Source organism: Mustela erminea, chromosome 3 (assembly GCF_009829155.1).
Source record: "Mustela erminea isolate mMusErm1 chromosome 3, mMusErm1.Pri, whole genome shotgun sequence".
In the NCBI taxonomy this organism is placed as follows: domain Eukaryota; kingdom Metazoa; phylum Chordata; class Mammalia; order Carnivora; family Mustelidae; genus Mustela; species Mustela erminea.
This window is the reverse complement of record NC_045616.1, coordinates 123,962,028-123,982,834: the sequence shown is the minus strand read 5'-3', so window position 1 is coordinate 123,982,834 and position 20,807 is coordinate 123,962,028. Positions and strand designations below refer to the sequence as shown.

Here is a 20,807-nt window from a genome sequence, read left to right as displayed (position 1 = left end):
AAGTATGATCTCTCACTTCTACGGGAGACTGTGGCTTCAGGAGAAGTAGACTCAGCTGCAGGAGGCATTGGGAAACAGAACAGGTGGTTCAGATGCACTGACTTCCTGTATCAGAAACCAAACGGTGGGAGAGTAGCCATGGAAGGACGAGCAAAGCCTCCGGCTGCCTCTCACCCGGAAAGAGGTGCCCGGAAGTCAGTCTAGTCTAAAGGGAATTAACAGGATTAGGCAAGAGAATATGAGACCACATAAATTCAAGATAGGGTGTTCCTAATAACTTGCTGTGTGGCAAAGTCTTTATGAACCAGCTCTTTGAACACTGAAAAGCCAACGCCTGAAGCAGCGAAGAATAGAGGCCGATAAAGAGTGACCCAGCAGAGTTATCACGTCCTGATAAGAGGCTCTGGCCCTTTTTTGTGTTTAGCTGTTCTTTGTCCTCTAGTCTTCCTGATATTGTTGGGTTTAATCTATTTACATTTGAAAAGGCCATTAACGAATTCATGTTTTAGTATCAATAAAAATCAAGTAAATGAATATTTAGTCTATCCAGAAGGAAAATGAGAAAATAAAGTGTCCGAGGACAACTGGATCAGGGAGACAGATAGCATGTGACCTGCCGGGCTAAACTCTGGCACGACTGAAGGTTTACAAATTATTTCTTAGGTAGGTAGTAAAATTCACTGGGTTTCTTGTTTGTTTGTTTGTTTTTGTTTTTGTTTTTGGTGTGGAGTTCTGTAAGTCTGGGTAAATGTACAGAATTATATGACCACCATCACATTCAGGTTATGGCAACACTGAGTTTTAACGTAGATAGGGGTATTTCAGGATAAATTAATTCTTTTAAAAGATTTTATTTATTTATTCATGAGAGAGAGAGACAGGCAGAGGGAGAGGGAGAAGCAGGCTCCCTGCTAAGCAAAGTCTGATGCAGGACTCGATCCCAGGACCCTGGAATCATGACCTGAGCCAAAGGCAGATGTGTAACCAACTGAGCCACCCAGGCGCCCTTAGGGTAAATTTAATGGGACATGTTTTACTAGCTTTGGCTAATATGGACAAGTCCTCCTCCCTACTACCCATCCCCACCCCTCCCCCCATCCTGTACAAGTTTGTCCCATGCAGAAACTTGGAAGCTTTTGTCCTGTCACTAAGAGACGAAGCTCAAAAGAGGGCAAAAGTGGCTACAAGAAGGGCAGATTTGGAATGGCCTCTCACCCCGCCGGATTCCTTGGACTGGTTTGAGCTATAGATAGAAAGAGTCAAAAGCAAAAACCAGTCGTGACATTCAGGAAAAATACATGAGAAGCGAAGCACAAGTCAGGACTGTGGGTTCAGGGCCCACTAATAAAGCTAGGCTCAGACCTGGGGAGAAGGCCATGTCCTGGCACTTGGAGAGGCAGGTCATTCAGAGCCCCAGCCCTAGCACGGGCATTGGTGGTCTCATGATAGGATCTTTGTGATGCAGGGGGTCAGAGCAGACAGGGACAAGTGAGTATGGCTGACATGTTTGGTCTGGGGGTGCGTGTGTGGTATTCCTTTGGGGTCTCCTACAGAGAATAAGGAGCACTTACAATAGGTTGCTTAGTGGTGGTTTGAACTAGCATTTCATGTTTAAAGAAGGCGACCTGGGTACTAAGGAGTTGACAAATGTCTGTCCTGCAAAAGATTTACTAGTTTTCCATGTAGCAGCCCCCATGCTCCACCATGGGGATATGAAGAATAAGAAGATAGATACCTCTCTTTAAATCTCTCAGAGCCAGCTAGAGGAGATAGGGCTGGACAGAGATAATTTCAATATATTGGGCAAGTTAATCGGGCATACATGGAAAATGGAGCTCAGGGCATTTATTACTGTTGTAGTCATTATTTTATTATTACATAACAAATATTTATGGAGCGCATACTATTTGCTAATTATTGTGCTGAGAAAGGTTTAGGAACTTGATATTGATAGAACATGACATGGTTAAAAAGTGGCAGGGCCAAGATGGGAATTCAGGCTCTCTGACTTCGAAGGCTTTGCTGTGAGCAGCCATGGAACAGAAATCATAACGATAACAATAATAAGGTATGAACAACATCAACAGTTGATGACATTATATGTATTGGGGATTCACTATCTCCTACAATGTTAAGAGCAGTTATGCAGAGGGAAACAATAAAGCAGGCCAGATTTCTGAGAAAGCGGAACAGGGTCCCGGATATTAGACAGAAACGATTCAGCGGGTGTAAGACTGTCTCCACATTTGGAGCCGTCTAGCACTGGAGGTACCAAAGCACTGGCTGGCTACCATCTGCCAGGAATGCTGAAGCAAGAACCCCTGCTCCAGGTGCGAGGTTCAACATCACCTCTGCCACTCTCCCAGCTCAATGATTCTCTGATGCTGAGATTTGAAAGCTCAGTCTCTTGTGCCAGCTCCTTCTCCGGCGAACACTTAAATGTCACAGCCCTTCCTCTTCTTTCACTCTCTACAGGCCCCCAGACTCTTTCATCCACAAGGCTTGCTTTAATTATCCTTTGTAAGCTAGCAAGTCCCCAGTTTTGCATGTCAGCCCAGAATTCTTTTCTGAGCTCCAGATCTACCTCTCCGGTGTAAGATGGTTGATGTTGGGAGTATGTGGTCTAATTTGGCCTGGCTGAGCACGGAAGAGACATCTGAACACAAAGAAACAAAAAGATGCAAATTAGTTCAAATCGGAGTCTAGGAAACTTACAGAAATGATAAAGGTGTTTGATGGTGCTTAAAAGATTTTTTTTTTTTTTAAAGATTTTTTATTTATTTATTTGACAGAGAGAGAAATCACAAGTAGGCGGAGAGTCAGGCAGAGAGAGAGAGAGAAGCAGGCTCCCGCTGAGCAAAGAGCCTGATGCGGGGCTCGATCCCAGGACACTGAGATCATGACCTGAGCCGAAGGCAGCGGCTTAATCCACTGAGCCACCCAGGCGCCCCAAAAGATTTGAACTTGAATGACACAGACTTGTGTTTTTGACCACTTAGAAAGGTAGTGTAACTGAGCATATAATTTGGGCCTTCCGGGACAATATTTATAATGTCATAATGATTTAAGTGTTGTTTTCATAAAGATCGATCCAGGCATGAGCAAGTGGTCCAATCTGGGCCAATGATACACAGAGAGACTTTGCTGGGAGTCTGGGAAGAAACTGTTTTTGCTTGCCCCTAAGCAGTCTCAGAAAAGTACATCTCCCACCCTCTCTGTATAGTGAAATATAAGGATACAATCACAGGAAATTCCACAGCCATCTCTGCCCTTGTAGGGATACTCAGTCTGGGGGTAAAACAGTGCATGAAAAGGATAAGTGTGAATCTCTGAGATATGGAACTAAAGTCCAGATGATGTTATCATCCGCTGGATCAAACTATACCTGAAGCCGTAGATAACCCTTGAACTATTCAGTTATGTAAAGCAGTTTATTTTTTAAGGGCCTGCCCAATATTCTTCATCTACATCTATGAATGACAAAACCTTAATTTTATTCAATAGTGCGCTGATTCCAAATAAATAACTGCATTCCCAGCCTCCTAGCACACAGGTGAGCTCTGGCCAATGAAATTTAAAGAGATGTGCTATAGGGAACTTTTGGGAAAATGACTTCAAGATTCTTGATATGCCAGGGGCATGCCGTATTTCTTTTGCTCCTTATATCTTCTTATGGAGTGAGGAGCAGCAATAGGCATTTTGGAACCATGAAGATAGAAGCCAAGAGGAAGCAGAAAACTAGCAAAGCCTAAGTCCCTAAAACGTGGAGCTTACATAGCAAAGACTGACTGCCTATCTTCAAGCTGCTTCTCCCTGAGAAAAGAAATGGTAAAGTGTCTGAATTATTTATCTTTCATTATATTTAGTAAAGCTAGTCCTATATATAGCTGTTTTTTTTCCCTGTGGTGTGCAAATTTAAACAGTCCTGATAGATGAACTTGAAACAAAACAAACAAAAAAAAAGAATTATCTTCTCAGAAGACAACTGACTTTTCGGTGGTAAAAAGATAGAGGGGTGACCATCACTTTTCCTATAAGTACTTCATTATTTCACTTTTTTAAGCTTTGGTGTAAAAAATGAAACATGAAGACAATGCAATGAGGCCTGGAGAAGCCTAGAATAAGGAGTAAAACATCAAAATATAAAGAGGATTGATGTTATACAGAAACCCTGGATGGTTCTCTATCTAAGGGAAGTTTTAAATTATGGAAGAAATTACTAGAAAGCATTGTGTGTATATGTACGCGCGCACACACACACACACATATCAGAACAAGGTTGCATCGACCATTAAATGATATGAGAAAATATTCACAAAATATTGTTAAGAGAAAAAAAAAATGGAATGCCTGATAGTATGTTTAAGAGCATTCCAACTGTAGAAGTGACTGTGGTACAGGATTAAAAACTATGAAGAATTTCATAAAACAGCCAAGGTTATCTCTGGATAGCAGAATCGTAGCTCCTACTTGCTTTTTTGAGTTACACCTTTTAGTGTTAGTCAAATTTTCTGCATGCAGTGTGCCTCCTTGATAATCAGAAAAAAGCAATACACTTCCTTTCAAATGTTTTAAAAATATTCTTTAATTGAAAAGAGTGCTGGGCACTGATACGATAGCTCTTTGGGAACACCAGCTGGCATCTGGCGTGCTGAGGGAGACTGGAGCCGGGGATGTGGCCACAGGCGGGCTCAAAGCCATGGGAAATGAGGCAGCCTGGCTCCAAAGGCCAACTGGGCTGTCCTCACAGTCTTGTGAGAGTCACACTTCTCAGGGCTCAGAGCAGCAGGTGTGGCCTGATACAAACTTGCTGAAACGGAGAGAGTCCCAACCTTAACAGGTGTGCCTGTGGCGACACAGTAACTCAGCTCAGTGGATGGGCAGCTAGCACCGGCAGCCAGCTTTGACTCTGGCCTCATCTGTCCTCTACCCAGAGACGGACAGGGGTTGTAGAGTCAAGAGAACAGAGGATCATCTGATGAGCGCAGGATGGCACATACTCAGGGCTGCTGTCCTTCTGAACACTCTCGTGATAACAAATCCTGGCTTTGTGTTTTATAGCTTCTGATATCTTTCTGATCCAAAAGGCAGTCTGGGTCATAAAGTACCTGAAGGAGAGAAAACAGAAAAAGGTACAAAGTTGATGCAGATAGTGTCTCATGCTGGCACCAAGAAATATCATAAACTCTAGATTAAGAGCACAAAGGCAAAGAGGCACCTTTGAAGTGGGTTAGTGATTAGCTTTTTAAAACAAAGAAAAATGTCATGATCTTAGGGGGAACATGAAGCAAAAAAAAAAAAAAAAAATTTTTTTTTAAACGTAAACACTTACTGAGCGAATAACCTGGAAATTCAACGACTCTTCTCTACGCTTCATTTTATAGCCTAAAAAAATGAGATAATTGGGCAAAGTCAAGGTATTCAAACTTTGGAAAGTCACACAGCAAAACTCTCAAAAGAGCAGGATTCCAGTATAAGATCAACAGTAGTTCATTAACAGATGAGTTCTCCTGTCTGCATTTGTTCAACACAGTTTAAAACAGAAATGCTTTAATAGGCAAGGAGCTGCAGTTTGCAGTCTAAGTTTTTTTTACTTGGGTCTTCACAATATCGGTGACACACCTTCTCCAAAGCTCAAACACCTTTCCACTTTGCCACACTGCTCTCTTGCTCTAGGACCCATCAGGGGTCCCAGAACCTTTTCCCAACATTTCCTGTCCTCCTAGCCTCTCCCGCCTTCTTTTTCTAATGATAATGGCAACGATAATAATGACAATAAAATAAAAACTATGATCTGACAGCTTAAGAACAATACCTACAATGCTGTTGAGCACTGTTTTTTGTTTTTGTTTTTGTTTTTTAAGCATAAAGCCTCTGAAATTTCTGAGCCAGTAAGAGCAGGGTGGGCTCTTAATTCACCTCTATATCCTCAGCACCTGGGACAGCATCCTGCACAGAGAGGGCATTCTGCTAAGAATAATGAAGGAACTCACAAATTCTCCCAGCCCACTAAAGAGAAATACTTCCCATCCTTTATGGGCAAAATCTCCTCTTTGAGGACCTTCATTCATGATAGACCGATAAGAGGCCAATATTACTTACCAGAGAGGCTGAGAGGTAATATGCATGTTTACTTAACTTGCACAAAATCAATTTTATATGCTTGTCAAAAAAAAAAAAAAAAAAAGAAAAAGAAAAAACAATGACTTAGATACACAACAGCAATTCTACCCTTCATTCCATAAAATGACTGTGTGTCCTAGAGGTAACAGATGGGTGGAGTGAATTTCATTGCTCTCTGTTTTCATGGACGTCTCCTGAAATGAGCATCTTACTGTGCTGAGCGTCATTCTAGTGTCTAAAATGATGTGCTTTTCATATAACCTGTTGCCTACATACAAACAAGCAGCACCATGTGACATTCAACTACAGAACCAACAATCCACTCTAAGCTGGAGAAGAAATCAGCCAAATGGGGTTTGTTCTGAGATGACATGATGCTTTCCAATGTAGCCCTTTATACGGAAACTGACCCTGTAATGTTTGCCCGTATAGTATTTTCTCTTTTAAACTAACTTGGGGACCAAGTCTAAGGTGTAACTGCACTGCAAATATCAACAGATTCCCAAACAATCTTAAAATGTATATGGGACCACAAAAGACCCTGAATAGTCAAAGCAATCTTGAAGAAGAAAAGCAAAGCTGGAGCCTTCATAATTCCGGACTTCAAGTTACATTACAAAGCTGTAGTGATCAAAACAGTATGGTTCTAGCACGAAAAATAGAGCAATGGAACAGAATAGAAAATCCAGAAACAAACCCACAATTAGATGGTCAATTAATCTTCGGAAAAGCGAGAACGAAAATCCAATGGGAAAAAGACGGTCTATTCAACAAACGGTGTTGGCAAAACAGGGCAACAATATGCAAAAGAATGAAACTGAACCACTTTCTTACACCAGACACAAAGATAAATTCAAAATGGATTAAAGACCTAAATGTGAGACCTGAAACCATACAAACCCTAGAAGAGAACACAGGCACTAACTTCTTCGACAGGGGCCATAGCGAACTCTTTCTAGGTAGGTCTCCTGAGGCAGGGGAAACAAAAGCAGAAATAAACTATTGAGACTACATCAAAATAAAAAGCTTCTGTACAGCAAAAGAAACTATCCACAAAACTAAAAGGCAACCCACAGAATGGGAGAAGGTCGTTGCAAATGACATAGCAGATTTAAAAAAATACATCAACAGATTCTGGGAAGAGGGATTTGCAATGTATGTGCAACGTGTGGGCGCGTGTGTCCCCATGAGAGCACGTGACTGTGGCACAATGGAAATTTTACCTTCCATCACAGGCTTCTCATTTTGCCACTTCCCCTCGCTTTTGTTAGTTGAGAAAATAGATTGTGCAGTAATTATAGAAGTTCCTGCTCCAAAGGAATGACTTTTTCTTTTCAATTGGTTTTATGTTTCTTTTTTTTTTTTTTTTCTTTTTCAAAGAGAAATGAGACCAGAAATTCAAGGCAAAGAGAGCTGGGGAGAAGTCCATAGCACAATGGCTACCAGGGAAAGGCGGACTGAGTAAAAGAGAGCCGTGGAGATACACACATGGCTTCTATATCTTGGAAAATACGGGTGTTCTATCATTCGCAGAAATTAAAGCGATGCATAACATCCAAGTCATAAGCTATATGATGCTGGACAGCTACTTCCTCTCCATAGATTTTAGCTCAAAAATGGGCATAACCATGGCCCCTGCCACATAGGATTGCAGTAAAGACTGGAGGAGATAATACATGTAAGTGTCAGCCCACATATCAGGTATGCAAAACTGACTCAATAATGAGCTATTATTATCATTCTTCACTCATTAAAAAAAAAAAAAAAAAGATCAGGGTTAGACAGTCCCCTCAATGCCAGATTTGATCTTTTAGCACCGCACTGTCCAATAGAAATATCCAACTCACATACATAATTTTAAATTTCCTAGTAGCCATATTTTTAAAAATTAAAAACAGGTGAAATTCATTTTAATTATGTTTTATTCAATTATTGCCTACAAAATATTATGATTTCAGCATGTAATCAATATAAAAATCATCAACGAGCTATTTTGCCCTCTCATACTCAGTCTTTGAAACTGAAGTGTTATACTCACGGTCCATCTCAGTACAGACTAGTTGCATCTCATGTACTCCATGTGGCTACTGACTACATGAACATAATGAACATAGTTCTAGAATAACAGTGAGTTGAGTTTTAAACTTAATTTGCGGGGCACCTGGGTGGCTCATTCGGTTAAACATCTGCGTTGGGCTCGAGTCATGATCCTGGGATCCTGGAGTCAAGATCCCCATCCAGCTCCCTGCTCTGCAGGGAGCCTGCTTCTCCCTCTGAGTGCTGCTCCTCCTGCTTGTACTCTCTCTCTCTCTCCCTCTCTCTGTCAAATAAATAAATAAATAAATAAATAAAGTCTTTAAAAAAAATCTTAATTTGTTTTGGCTGAAAGCTGTCTAAAAAGCTATGTCTTCAAAGCACTTAAAAGTGAAGCATAAGATCTTGGGTGAGAAATTGTAAGTGGAAATGAAGGAGCTACTTGCATTGTTAACACCAGGACCATGGATGGTCACCATCAAGCCTGCAGTCTTTCTTAGGGAACCCTCCACTGGGTGGAGCCACTATGTCCACAAAGGAGTTACAGGAAAATACATTCCCTTGAATGAATGATTGCTAGCACCATGTGGATTTCTCCATGGGCTTATGAGAGAGCAAGAGAAATTACATTACGTTTGGTATCCTGATTAAAGCCCGGTGACTTCATAGCGCCTGTTGTTTTATTTATCATAACAATAATGAAAAGTTCATGAACAAGCAGAGTTGCAAGGATGATGAAATGTATGTAAAGATAGTTTGATGTTAATACTTGAACCAGAAAGACGCGGACAATGAATTGTGACGTGAAAGAGGAAAATCGCAGAGTGTGGGGGGGGTGGGGAGGGCATGAGACCAGCTAAGGAAGGACTGGCTTAGTGATTGACCCAAGAATCCAAAAAGATTCTGAGCAGACACATGCTAGACGAAAGGGAGAAACAGCAGAGAGAATTGCAGGGCAGGAATTGTTAAAATATTGAAACTGTCCCCTGTGGCACTTCGGTTGAGCTACCCCAGCCAGCGTGTCTAATGAGCCTTGTCACAGCCCATAGGAAAGACGCCACTATTAAATCCTTTTCAGGGCTCTACACACAGTGGAAACTGCCTCTTTTTGTTGTACCCATCTATGACATCTAGACAGTGAGAATGAGGATATGAAATGACTCTGCCTTTGAATCAGTGTATTTCATCTTCAGATGAGCAAAATGGAAAGATGAAGAGCTCAGACATTAATTAGACCATACCTGAGCCCCGGTGCTGGCTCCACCATCTGACCTGGAACCAAGCCTCTCTAAACTCTGGCTTACCTGTGAAATGCAAACCAAGGTACCTCCTTCACAGGAGCGTAAAGACATGCAAACCTCTAGCCTCACTGCCGGGCATCTTGTAATTATTGCTGTTTCTTCTACCCTCTCTCCCTGCAGATGTTACTTTGCAAAAGGCAAACTTTTAATTTGGCAGATCATAACCAAGAACAAATATTTGGATGATTCTACACATTTTGCTCCATATTATGCATTTAATTATTTTGGGTAGTTGGGGGAAAGAATAAAAATGTTAAGAAGGAAGGCACTTCTCAAAAATGTGGTTACCATTTTCAAACTTAAAGATAGAAAAGAAAACACGTACTCTGACTTCATGAGGAGAACCTCTAAGGCGGCATTGTGATGGCACTGAGACACAGTAGAATCTTCTGGGGACAGAAATTCAGTGGAGGGAAATTAAGTTTTGAGCCTCATTCAAGGGAGTTTAGCTATTAAAATATGAACATATGGACTCACCTATCAGATGGTTCCTGGCCCCAAGTAGCTCCTCTAGCCTTCTCTCTATGTACCTCAAATTTCTCATCTGTAAAGTGAGAGTATGGTGCTAAGATCCCCAATTTCCTTCTCACATTTAGGATTCTGTATCTATAGCAGAACTGAGTTTTGCTGGTCCTATTAATGAGCATGTGACAAAATGAAAACAATTAGCTTTTGAGGACCCTCCCCCTAGAAGGGAGATGGAAATATCATTCCTGGGATAATAGAGTGCAGGATCAAGAGGAAATAACATGGGTGAGGGTAACAAAAAGGACACAGGGATTTAAGGAATGAGGACAGGGAGCATATGCAGGCTGAGAAGTGGCAGGGAGGAAGCAAGAAAAGAGGGAGCTAGAAGGTCCCTAGGGACTATGTTTCTCATTCATGTTGTTGGGACATATCTACAAAGATTTGGTTTATTTTTGAAGGGTTGTAGATGGCTGGTCGTGTTTTGATGCAACACCAGCCCTAGACCAACCAGGTGGGCGGCAGCATTCTTGGCTTTCCTCCTACTGGCTACCGAGGGCCTGACCATTTCATTTTATTTCATCTCATCATTTCAGAATGATACATGCCTGCTCTAACTCCACACCTACTCTAAGGTACTCTCTCATATTGAATATATGGAATATATTGGATATATTGAATATATCCTAAAATTGGCAGTTTGACTCCTCCTGTCTGGGAAAACCCAAGATCACCAATGGTTGGGAATGTCCTTTACTTATGTAGTTCAGAATTTTCTTTACCTTGACCCACGTCCATCCATTACACATAAGCGATGGGTAGACCATATTTTTCACTTTTCTGAGGTTTTAATTTCTTTCTCATTTTTTCCCTTGTGTGTTACAACCACTCTTAATACTTTTGAATGGAAAGAGGAAAATAATTGGCAACAGATGAGAGATTTCTTCCCACTCTTTCTTCTCATCCCTTTTGGGCTAACTCCAGGACAGTTTTCAAATACAATTTAGGCATTGTCTCTCCAAAAGCTTCCTTGACCTCTCTCTTTAGATGCATAACACCTTTCACAAAGTCTGTCACATCACACTATGTTGTATTCAAAGGATTCCTTTAGTGGCCCCCTCTCCTACCTGGTAAGCACTAGATTTCATTCATCTCCTCTTCCTCAACGCCTAGCGCAGCATCTGGTGCCGAACAGGCCCCAACAAGTGTTTGTTGTCCCTCAACCACCAGATTTTGAATTTTGAAGCAGCTCTTAAAAACCCCCTCATGGTCCATTTTCTTTTGCTGAGACCCAGAGGGGTGGGGAAAAGAGGGAAGTCCCTCTCTATGTTCCCATGGAAACTGAAGTAAATACGGCAACAATTAGAGGAGAAATGAATACACTAAAAATATCATTTAATAATGTGAAGGAATGTCGCTTCTTCAAGTAGTCACATTACACCTGCTGCCCTTTTTTTCCTTTAGGAGAATGTTTAAAATAGTTTATAAAATGACGGTACTTTGTTACCTACAAAGCTGACTTCCTCCATCCTAGTAATACAACTCATGTGTGTATCCTTACCAACTAAATGTTGATGGTCCCCTAAAATTCGTATGTGGCAATGCTCACCCCCGACGTGATGGTATTAGGAGATGGGTCCTATGGGACGTAGTTAGGTCGTGAGGGTGAGGCTGTGATGAAGGGTATTTGTGCCCTTACAAGGACAGATACGAGAAAGATGATTTTTCTGTCAGCCACGTGAGGCTCAATGAGGAGATGGTAGTCTGCGAACTAAGAAGATGACGCTCACCAGCTACCAGGGCTGCCAGCACCTTGACCTTGGACTCCCAGCCTCCAGAACCATGAGAAACAGACATTTGTTGTTTAAGCCCTCTGGTCTATGGTATTCTGTCACAGCAGCAGACAGACGTGGATTCATGTCCCTCCACGGTCTGGATCTATCTATGACCCTCTTTCTTTTACTCAGTAAGTCATTTTTTTACTCAGCACCAACAACAATGCACCCATGAACCATGACCAAGAGACCCAGAGGAGTCCCTCACTGACTGGTGCAGTTCACGGTCTAGCAGGAGAAACAGAGGACTTCACAGGTGAACAGATGAATAGATACACAACCTCACAAACTGCGCAGGGGCCATGCAGGAAGGAGCCAGGGGCTCGGATGGGGAGGAATGGAGGGATAGTTGGGATGGGCAAGGACAATAAGCCGAAGGCAGAAAGAGGTCAGAGTTTGAGGGATGGAGAGAAGGCTTGTGTGGTTGTAGCAGAGCTGAACGGGAGGAAACGGCATCCCTGAGGTGGAGAGGAATTTAGGTTTCGTTCAAAGTGCCGCAGGAAGTCGCAGACGCATTATAAGCAGGGTCGAGCTGCTCATACATTTCAGTGAGCCCTGTGCTTGCTGCCTACCGAGCAGCTTTGAGAAGGTAAGTAACAAACGGCAGAAGCCAGATAGGAGGTTTTCAAGAAGTTCAACAAGAAACCGTAGTGCTTTAGACAAGGATGACGGTAGTGAGGCAGGGAGATGTGGATGTGCTTGAAGAGTATTTTGCACGTAGGCATGTCAGGACTTCTTTTGTCTTTTCTCTGCGCAATGCATTGTTTGTTTTGTTTTTTAAGATTTTATTTATTTATTTATTGGAGAGGGAGAGAGAGCATGAGGGGGTGGGAGTCAAGGGAGAGGGATTGCAGACTCCTTGCAGAGCAGGGATCCTGATGTGGGGCTCCATGCAGGGTGGGGTTCAATGCAGGGCTTGATCCCAGGACCCTGAGATCATGACCTGAGCCAAGGGAACCAGGGATGGGCTGCTGTGAACAACTGGGTTCTGCTTTTTAATGGGGTAGAAAAAACTGAGGGAAAAAGAAAGTGTTTTGATACTGTGATCGAATTAAAACAAGCTTAAAACCATTTTATTCTATGGTAAAGTCAGTGTTTAGAATAAAATGGCATCGAATTTTTTTTTTTTTTTTTTTGAGAAGATGAGAAATAGTGATCTTGAGGAAACCGGAAGACCTGGCAGAATAGCTAAGGAGAGTGCTGGCTGCTCCTTCCCTCTCCCCCTCTCCCTCCCCCCCAACCTGCTCCCTTCCTGCCCCTTTCCCTCCTCACCCTAAAGCACCCTTCACTGCTCTCCATGGTGAGCCCTACCTCCTATCTCTTCCACTATGTTGTCTCTAGCACTTCCTGCGTTTGCTTTGAGCTGTCACTTCCAGCCACTCATAATCTGGCTTCTGAGTCCCCTGCAAACAAGACCAGTGACTTCATCATTAGAATAAAACCCTTCTATTAATTTTCCTGAGCTTGCCCTTCCAAGCTATTCACGCATTTATAATGACAGGAACCATCCCCTGGGCTAATAAATCTAGAACAAACACACCTCCCTTTCTACCTACTTGTTCAGGCCTTTCCCTCTTTCCTAGGGCCCACCTCATTCCTTTCCATCAGCTTTTATAATGAACCATGGGCTTTAAGCTGCCGTGACATGGAACGGCTAGTGGCTTTCTTATGGACCAGGAAGACTGCTTAGAAAACGCTTGGCGGATAAAAGAAACACCAGCATTTCCTTGCAGAGCCATGCACTCATAAAAATGCATCCTTAATTGCTCCCTTAACACTTTCATCCTGATGCTAAGCATCCTGCTCCTTGCTGGCCTGTTGGAAGGGAGCTCTTTTAATTTTCTGTTTGAATGACATACTGTTGCAGAGAGCATTAAATGGAGTAATACGTGCAAAGCAATTAGGACAGTGCCTGGCATCTAACAGATGCTCAATAAATGCTAACTGTTCTGAACTATCAAAGCCCTTTCCCTCTGCCTGTTGCCGGATTGGGGCTCATCCAAAAGGAGTCCCCCAAAGGATTCTCAACACCAGGGGGAAGCCCTCTCCTTGCTGAAAGAATTCACACCTTAGGGCCTATTTATCTTCATCTGTTTTCAGCCAGACAACTGACAAATGGTTGAACTTGGGTTTTTTTTTTTTTTTGGAAACATCGGAAAATTAAGTTTAACAAAACCAGGTAGTTATTGAACTAAAAACCATGGATCTTAGTGTTTTGGGGGGCGCTTCAACTCTAGACATACAGTGATGGGTAGAGAGTGAGAATGTAAGCCTGAAAAAGACCTTCAATATCATTACCCTGTTAGTCATTTTCTTTTTCTTACAGGAGATTAAGGTCCAGAGGGAGAAAAGCAATTTGCCTAAGGCATGTAGTGAGCTTGTGGCTGAGCCAAGATGAAACTAAGTTTTCTGACCTGCAGACCGGTGCTCTTCAGACATCCTTCCCTCATGGCAGGGGTTCCCCACCCAGAGCTGGAGTCAGATCTCATTCCATAAGGGGACAGAGAAAGGGGAGCCTCAGGCTAGGGGGGGATCCAAGACACCAACGTTCCAGTCACTCATGCTAATGTCTCAGACACAGTGAATGGCAGAAAACCAGTGGAAAGTTCTTTGTTGGACACGGGCACCTTGGATTAACCCAGAGTTGACCTAAACTGAAAGCTAATCTGCAGAGTCAAGAGCAAACCAAGGATGGGGTAGGAACTGGCAAGGGAAGTCGGTACGCACGTTCCACATCGTGTTTCTTTGAGGCAAGGACTGTACTTCTGTAATCCTGCATTTCTCAATAAATATTTGTTGAATGAATGATAAACCCTCAGCCTTGTTCTGGCTTCACCCTTAAACAATGTTAAACATATTCCAAACCCCTGTCAGAGCCTCAGGCACCATCGTATCAATCTGGCAATGCAAAAACAAGACAAAATTAAGATCTGAAAAATAAAGATTGCCAAAACCTGTGCTACAAATAAACATGCCTAATGAGTTCATTTTCCAGCTCATTTATCTTTTTATCAACTTCCTATTTATCAATTTTTATCACTATCAGTTTCCTAGTTGTTTGTCTTAAAAGTCTCCTATTTTGACAATTTTTAGATAGAGTGTACATAGTGCCTCCATGACTAAAGACACAATAATCAAATGATCACCAAATAAATACATAATTACCATTGCAGTAAGCCATATGGAATAAGGGGAATGCTGAGCAACACGGGCCTAATTACTAGAGGTGAAGCTTGCAGAATGTGGAGGTTATGGTCTGCTATGACTCATACTCTTCTCCTCATTTGAGTTCTGAGTTCAGATCCAGCTGGCTCCCTCTGTATTAGGACCTAAGCAAGAAATTCTCCCATAGAGTCCATGATGGTTAGTCTGATTTTTTAAGTGCCATTCTTTTAAAAGATCTGCTTCTTTTCAGAGCAGGAACAGAAATAGACAAAAGGAAACTAGATTTCATTCATTCATTAAATATTTATGGAGTTCCTGCTAGGTGCCAGGCACTCTGCTAGAGCTTAGGGTACAATGGATATTGAAAGAGACTTGGTTTCTGATCTCTTGATGTTTACAGTCTTGTAAGAGAGGTGGATGATAATTACATGAGCATACAAAAAAGATATAAACACAAATTATAAGTGCCAAGAAACATAGGAAGTTATGAGAAAGCATAATTTAATTCCAATTAAGTGTCTTAAAGGGTTTTCTAAAGATTTAAAGTCAAATTGTGTTTCTTTTAGAAACCACTTTATTGAGGTATAATTGACATATAAAAAGCTATACATGTTTAATATATAGGACTCAATGAATTTGGTGATAAGCATCTATCTGTGAAACCATCAGCACCATCTAGATATTAGACATGTACATAACCTCCCAAAGTTTCCTCCTGTCCCCTTTGTTATGATTCATGTGCGTGTGTGTTTGTGTGTTTGTCTGTGGTAAGAGCACTTGATGTAATATCTATCCTCTTAGCAAATTTTAAATATACAGTATACTACATTGTTAGCTATAGGCATGATGATGTACAGTACATCTCCAGAACCTGTTTATCTTGCATCAGTAAAACTTTATACCCTTTGATTATGATCTCTCCATTTCTTCCCCACCCCACCCCACCCCCGACCCCAACCCCGGCAACCACCATTCTACTTCCCGCTTCTATGAGTTTGATTATTTTAGATTCCACATGTAAATGAGATTGTACAGTATTCGACTTTCCATGTTTGGCTTATTTTGCTTAGCGCGATGTTCTCCAGTTCTATCCATGTTGTTGCAAATGGCAGGATTTCCTTCTTTTTTTAAGGTTAAAAAAATAGCCTCATGCAAAAGAAAGCAGTTGGACTCTTATCTTATACCATCCACAAGAATCAACTCAATATGGATTAAACACTTAAATGTAAGATCTGAAATCATAAAACTCCTAAAAGAAAACAGAGGGAGAAAGCTCCTTTTGGTTTCTGTTCTTTTTCTGGGCAATCTTTTTTTTTTTTTTTTTTTTTAAATGACTCCAAAAACAAAGGCCACAAAAGCAAAATTAAACAAGTCGGGCTACATTAAAATCAAAAGCTTCTACCCAGCAAAGGAAATCACTAACAAAAGGAAATGATCAGGGTGCCTGGGTGGCTCGGTGGGTTAAGCCACTGCCTTAAGCTCAGGTCTTGATCCCAGTGTCCTAGGATCGAGCTCAGCAGGGAGCCTGCTTCCCTTTCTCTCTCTTTGCTTGCCTCTCCGCCTACTTGTGATTGTTATGCCCTAATAATGGGTCCGTGATTAAGGAGCGAGACTGATACAAAGCGAAGGTCAAACAAAGCTTTATTTCGCCCCAAGCATCAAGAATCGAACCGAACATTCGGGGCCACACCTCTTACAAGAGAGGGTGACCCTTCTCTGTTTCACAGTCTAGCTTTTTTTTTTTTTTTTTTAAAGATCTTATTTATTTATTTACTTGACAGAGAGACAGAGAGGGTGAGAAAGAGATCACAAGTAGGCAGAGAGACAAGCAGCCAGAGAGGGAGAAGCAGGCTCCCCACTGAGCAGAAAGCCAGATGCGGGGCTTGATCCCAGCACCCTGGGATCATGACCCGAGCCAAAGGCAGAGGCTTAACCCACTGAGACACCCAGGTGCCCCTCACAGTCCAGCTTTTAAGGGCAAAGGCCATGCGGTCAGGCCTGGCCATGCACAGGTGGCCAATGAGATTTTAACACACACAGGAAACTCCACAGTGATGCTAGGTGACCAATTGAATTAAAATTTACCCTAGCAGACATTTGAACCAGCCTATTACACCTTGATGGGGACTGGCGCCCAAAAGGCTCCCAAAGGGCGGGGCCCATACTCCTTGGTAAACAGGGAGAGAGTATGCATCTCCCCCACACACACACACACTGATGAGACGTCTCCACCTGGCCTGACCCATCTTTGTATCTGGGCTTTGTTACCTGAAGCTGGTTTCTGGGACTTGTCTCCAAGTAAGTCCCCTGGGGGAAGGGGAGCAGGGACAGTTTCTAAATAGGTCCTTACAGTGATCTCTCTCTGTCAAATAAATAAATAAAAATCTTTAAAAGGAAATGATCATTTACAGATGGGAGGAAGTATTGCAAATCAAAAATATGAACAAGGGTTGATTCCCGAAGTATATAAGGAACTCAAGTCAATAGCAAAAAAACAAATAATGTGGTTTAAAAATGGGCAGAGGAACCGAATAGACATCTCCCCTAAAAAGACATGCAAATGAAATGAAACAAGGTGGGATCAGGATGGAGACAAACCATAAGAGACTCTTAATCTCAGGAAACAAATTGAGGGTTGCTGGAGAGGAAGAGGGTGAGAGGGATGGGGTGGTTGGGTGATGGACATTGGGGAGGTTATGTGCCATGATGAGTGCTGTGAGTTGTGTAAGACTGATGAATCACAGACCTGTACTCCTGGGACAAATAATACATTATGTGTTAATAAAAATAGTTTTTAAAAAAGACCTGCAAATGGCCAATAGGTACAGATAAAGATGCTCACTCAGGGGACCACACATCAGAAGTACAGACTGATGGCTAAAATCAACAGCACAAGAAACAACAGGTGTTGGTGAGGATGTGGAGGAAAGGGAACACTTTTGCATTTGGGTAGGATTATAAATTGGCATAAAAATTATGGAAAACTACCTAGAGAACCCTCATAAAGTTAAAAAGAAAGGTACTGAGTTGAGATTTAAAGAAGTTGTATCGTTAACAAAGCAGAGAGCAGCTTTGGCTGCTGGCGTAGATGCTGGAAACACACTGCATTGGGCCAGGTAGTACCTGGACAATTATTTTGCCTGATGATTAAACTGTAAATTATAGGGAACTGGGTATTCCAGAGTAATGAGTTTAATTACTGGGGCTAGGGACCCAAATCTAGCCCTCGTGTTTATTTTTGTACAGTTTATGAGATAAGATATTTATTTGTTTGCTTATTTATTTATTTATTTATTTGAGAGAGAGAACATGAGAGGGGAAAAGGTCAGAGGGAGAAGCAGACTCCCCGAAGAGCAAGGAGCCTGATGCGGGACTCGATCCTGGGACTCCAGGATCATGATCTGAGCCAAGGGCTGTTGCCTAAGCAACGGAGCCCTGGCCTTTACTTTTTGAATGGTTAAAAAAAAAAAAAAAAATCGGAAGGAGAATAGTTTGTGATGTATGAACATTGTACCAAAGGTAAGTTTCAGTGTCCACAGATAAAGTTTCACTGAAACATGGCTGCACCATTTGTTTATATACCAAAGTAGATTTGAGTCATTGCAACAGACCCCATATGGCCTTCAAAACCTAACTCTTCGCTCTTGGGGCCTTTGCAGGAAAACTGACCAATGCCTGGATTATGAGAAAGTGTTTCTTTTGAGAAGATGTAATGGTCGATAGTGAGTTTGCTGCTTTTGAGGAAAGGGTTTAAAGGTTTAAAGTAGCAGACTTATATTCGTTCCAAGGAAAGTCCCTTCCATGTGTGTAAAAGTGAGGGACCTGACCTCTGGCCCAGGTGTCCCTCAGACTAATAATAAGCCCCTCTGTCCCTACAATGAAGAGGCAGCCACCTGCTGGGGTGGGGGCGTTTGAAGGACAGTGGCAGTGGTCCATCTGAAAAGAAGAACTGTCTGTGGGACTTGTCACGTCTGACGTCAGAAGCAGATAGCCAGTATCTGGGGACACCAAGGTTGCCAGGGCTCGTGATTCTTATCTCTCATCTCCTGCTACCCTGACACAGGAGGGGTAAAAAGGAGACTCCCTTATCTGGAGTGCTCACCTTCCCCATAGCCGCTCTGTCCCGGGCAGTGGGAGCACCCGAGGCACAGGGTGTGAGCAAGGAAAAGCACGCATGCATGGCGGCCCGTTTGCTCCTGAGAGCTTGCAAGCACAGGACCAAGGAGCTCAGAACAGAAATGCTCCTGTTTCCTTCCGGACAGAGGCTGGAGTGAGGTCAGTGGGGCTATCTGAGGATATGCGCTCTGCCCACCCACCGCCCCACCCCCACCCCCCGCCATGGAAAAGCCATCATGACACATTCCTGCAAACAGCACCCCCACCACACGACCCCAGGGCAGTGGCTGACATTAACCTCCAGACACAGGACAAGCCGGTTTTGACACCGATTCCAGCCCCAGCTGCGGAGTCGCCTCCACCTTCTGGGATTCCCACCTGAAGTCCCCGACACTATTAAGCAGGAGCAAGCTTCCCGGACGTCCGGACCCCCAGAGTCACTAGGGTGTAAGCTGACAAGGAATGAGACTATACGGCGATAGATAACCAGAACGAGGGGCTAAAAATCCTAGTTTCCTAAAACCCACTCTTGTCAATTGCCTTCCTTTTTCACCTAGCAGAGTGTCTACTGGCAATACTTCCCCCTTTGGTGTTTAACCTAACTAACCATCTAGAATGACACTGAACTCTTTCCAAGCCCTGCTTAGGCTCCCCTTACCAGTTCTGTTGCTGTGGCTTCAGCTCACACAATTCTTTCACAGAGTCCACCAACAACACACAGTCTCACCTGTGAGGGCATTGGAAAAGGACAAACATATTTGGGATTTTATCTCGCTTCTCCCCAAAGGGATGGTTCACCTAAGAGGGGTGGGGGAGAAAAACTGGTAAGCCCAAATCACTGCTCGTAGCCACGGAAGTTGAAAAGAAATGAACATTACATGCAAAGCTCATTTTGCCTAGCTGCAGGGAAACGTGGACGAATCGAACACCTGCTCACAGATTGTCACCTTTCTCACAAACCCCGGGCATGATTTTCTATTCAACCTGCATGCAAATTTGATCAGAACACAGCTTGCTTACTCATCATAGCCCGTTTTCTTGGAAACAGATCCCTCCTGGAATTGCGGGAAGTTCGACGTAAACTGTCAGGTTTCCCCAACTGCTGGCTGCAAATTGCTCCATGGGTGACTTTTTTTTTTTTTTTTTTAAGATTTTGTTTATTTGAGAGAGAGAGGGCACTTATCAGGGAGGCTGACTCATGGTTCCATCCGAGGAACCTGAGATGACCACCCAAGCTGAAGGCAGATGCTTAACCGACTGAGCCATCCAGGCACCCCCCTCCGTGGATGTCTTCTGCCAGCCACTGCTGTTCTTGCCTGCCACCTGCCTGTCCATCCTTCCAGCCCTGATACCACAAAAGGAAGGCTTTTAGCTAACAGTTAAGAGGAAGAAGGCAACTAACCATCTCTCCGTTCTGGTTCTTGGCCTCTGGCTTTGCAACCTTTTTGTTCACAAAGAGGAATAAGAAGGTAGTGGGATTCCTGGGGACCAGCAGTTTCCTACCAGAAGGGAGCGATCACCTTCAAAGGGAAGAGTAAGGCACTCTGCTTTGGCCAGCATATTCTGCGGCTCTTTTAAACCCCGTGTGATTTAAATATAATAGGAGACTTTCAGATCAAATATTTTTCATTTCTAAGAGGAGATCAATTCTAATTTACTTCTGAAATTTGGCTTTCATGAAATAACCTACTTTGCGGTCTTAGGGAATTCTGACTTTTACAGTAGATCTCAGACAGAAGAGTTGTGAGTTTGAAAGGCATCTGTGGAA

The 20,807-nt window shown here is 42.8% G+C and overlaps 1 long non-coding RNA gene across 1 annotated transcript; it reads right to left on the bottom strand.

The window, feature by feature from the left end:
* Positions 1-4,605: 4,605 nt before the first annotated feature.
* LOC116586876 lies at positions 4,606-19,796 on the bottom strand. Its single transcript, XR_004284182.1, has 3 exons — positions 19,698-19,796; positions 5,333-5,385; positions 4,606-5,108 (listed from the first exon to the last, which is right to left on the bottom strand). It is a non-coding gene; the product is annotated as an uncharacterized LOC116586876 (long non-coding RNA).
* Between the last annotated feature and the right edge of the window lie 1,011 nt (positions 19,797-20,807).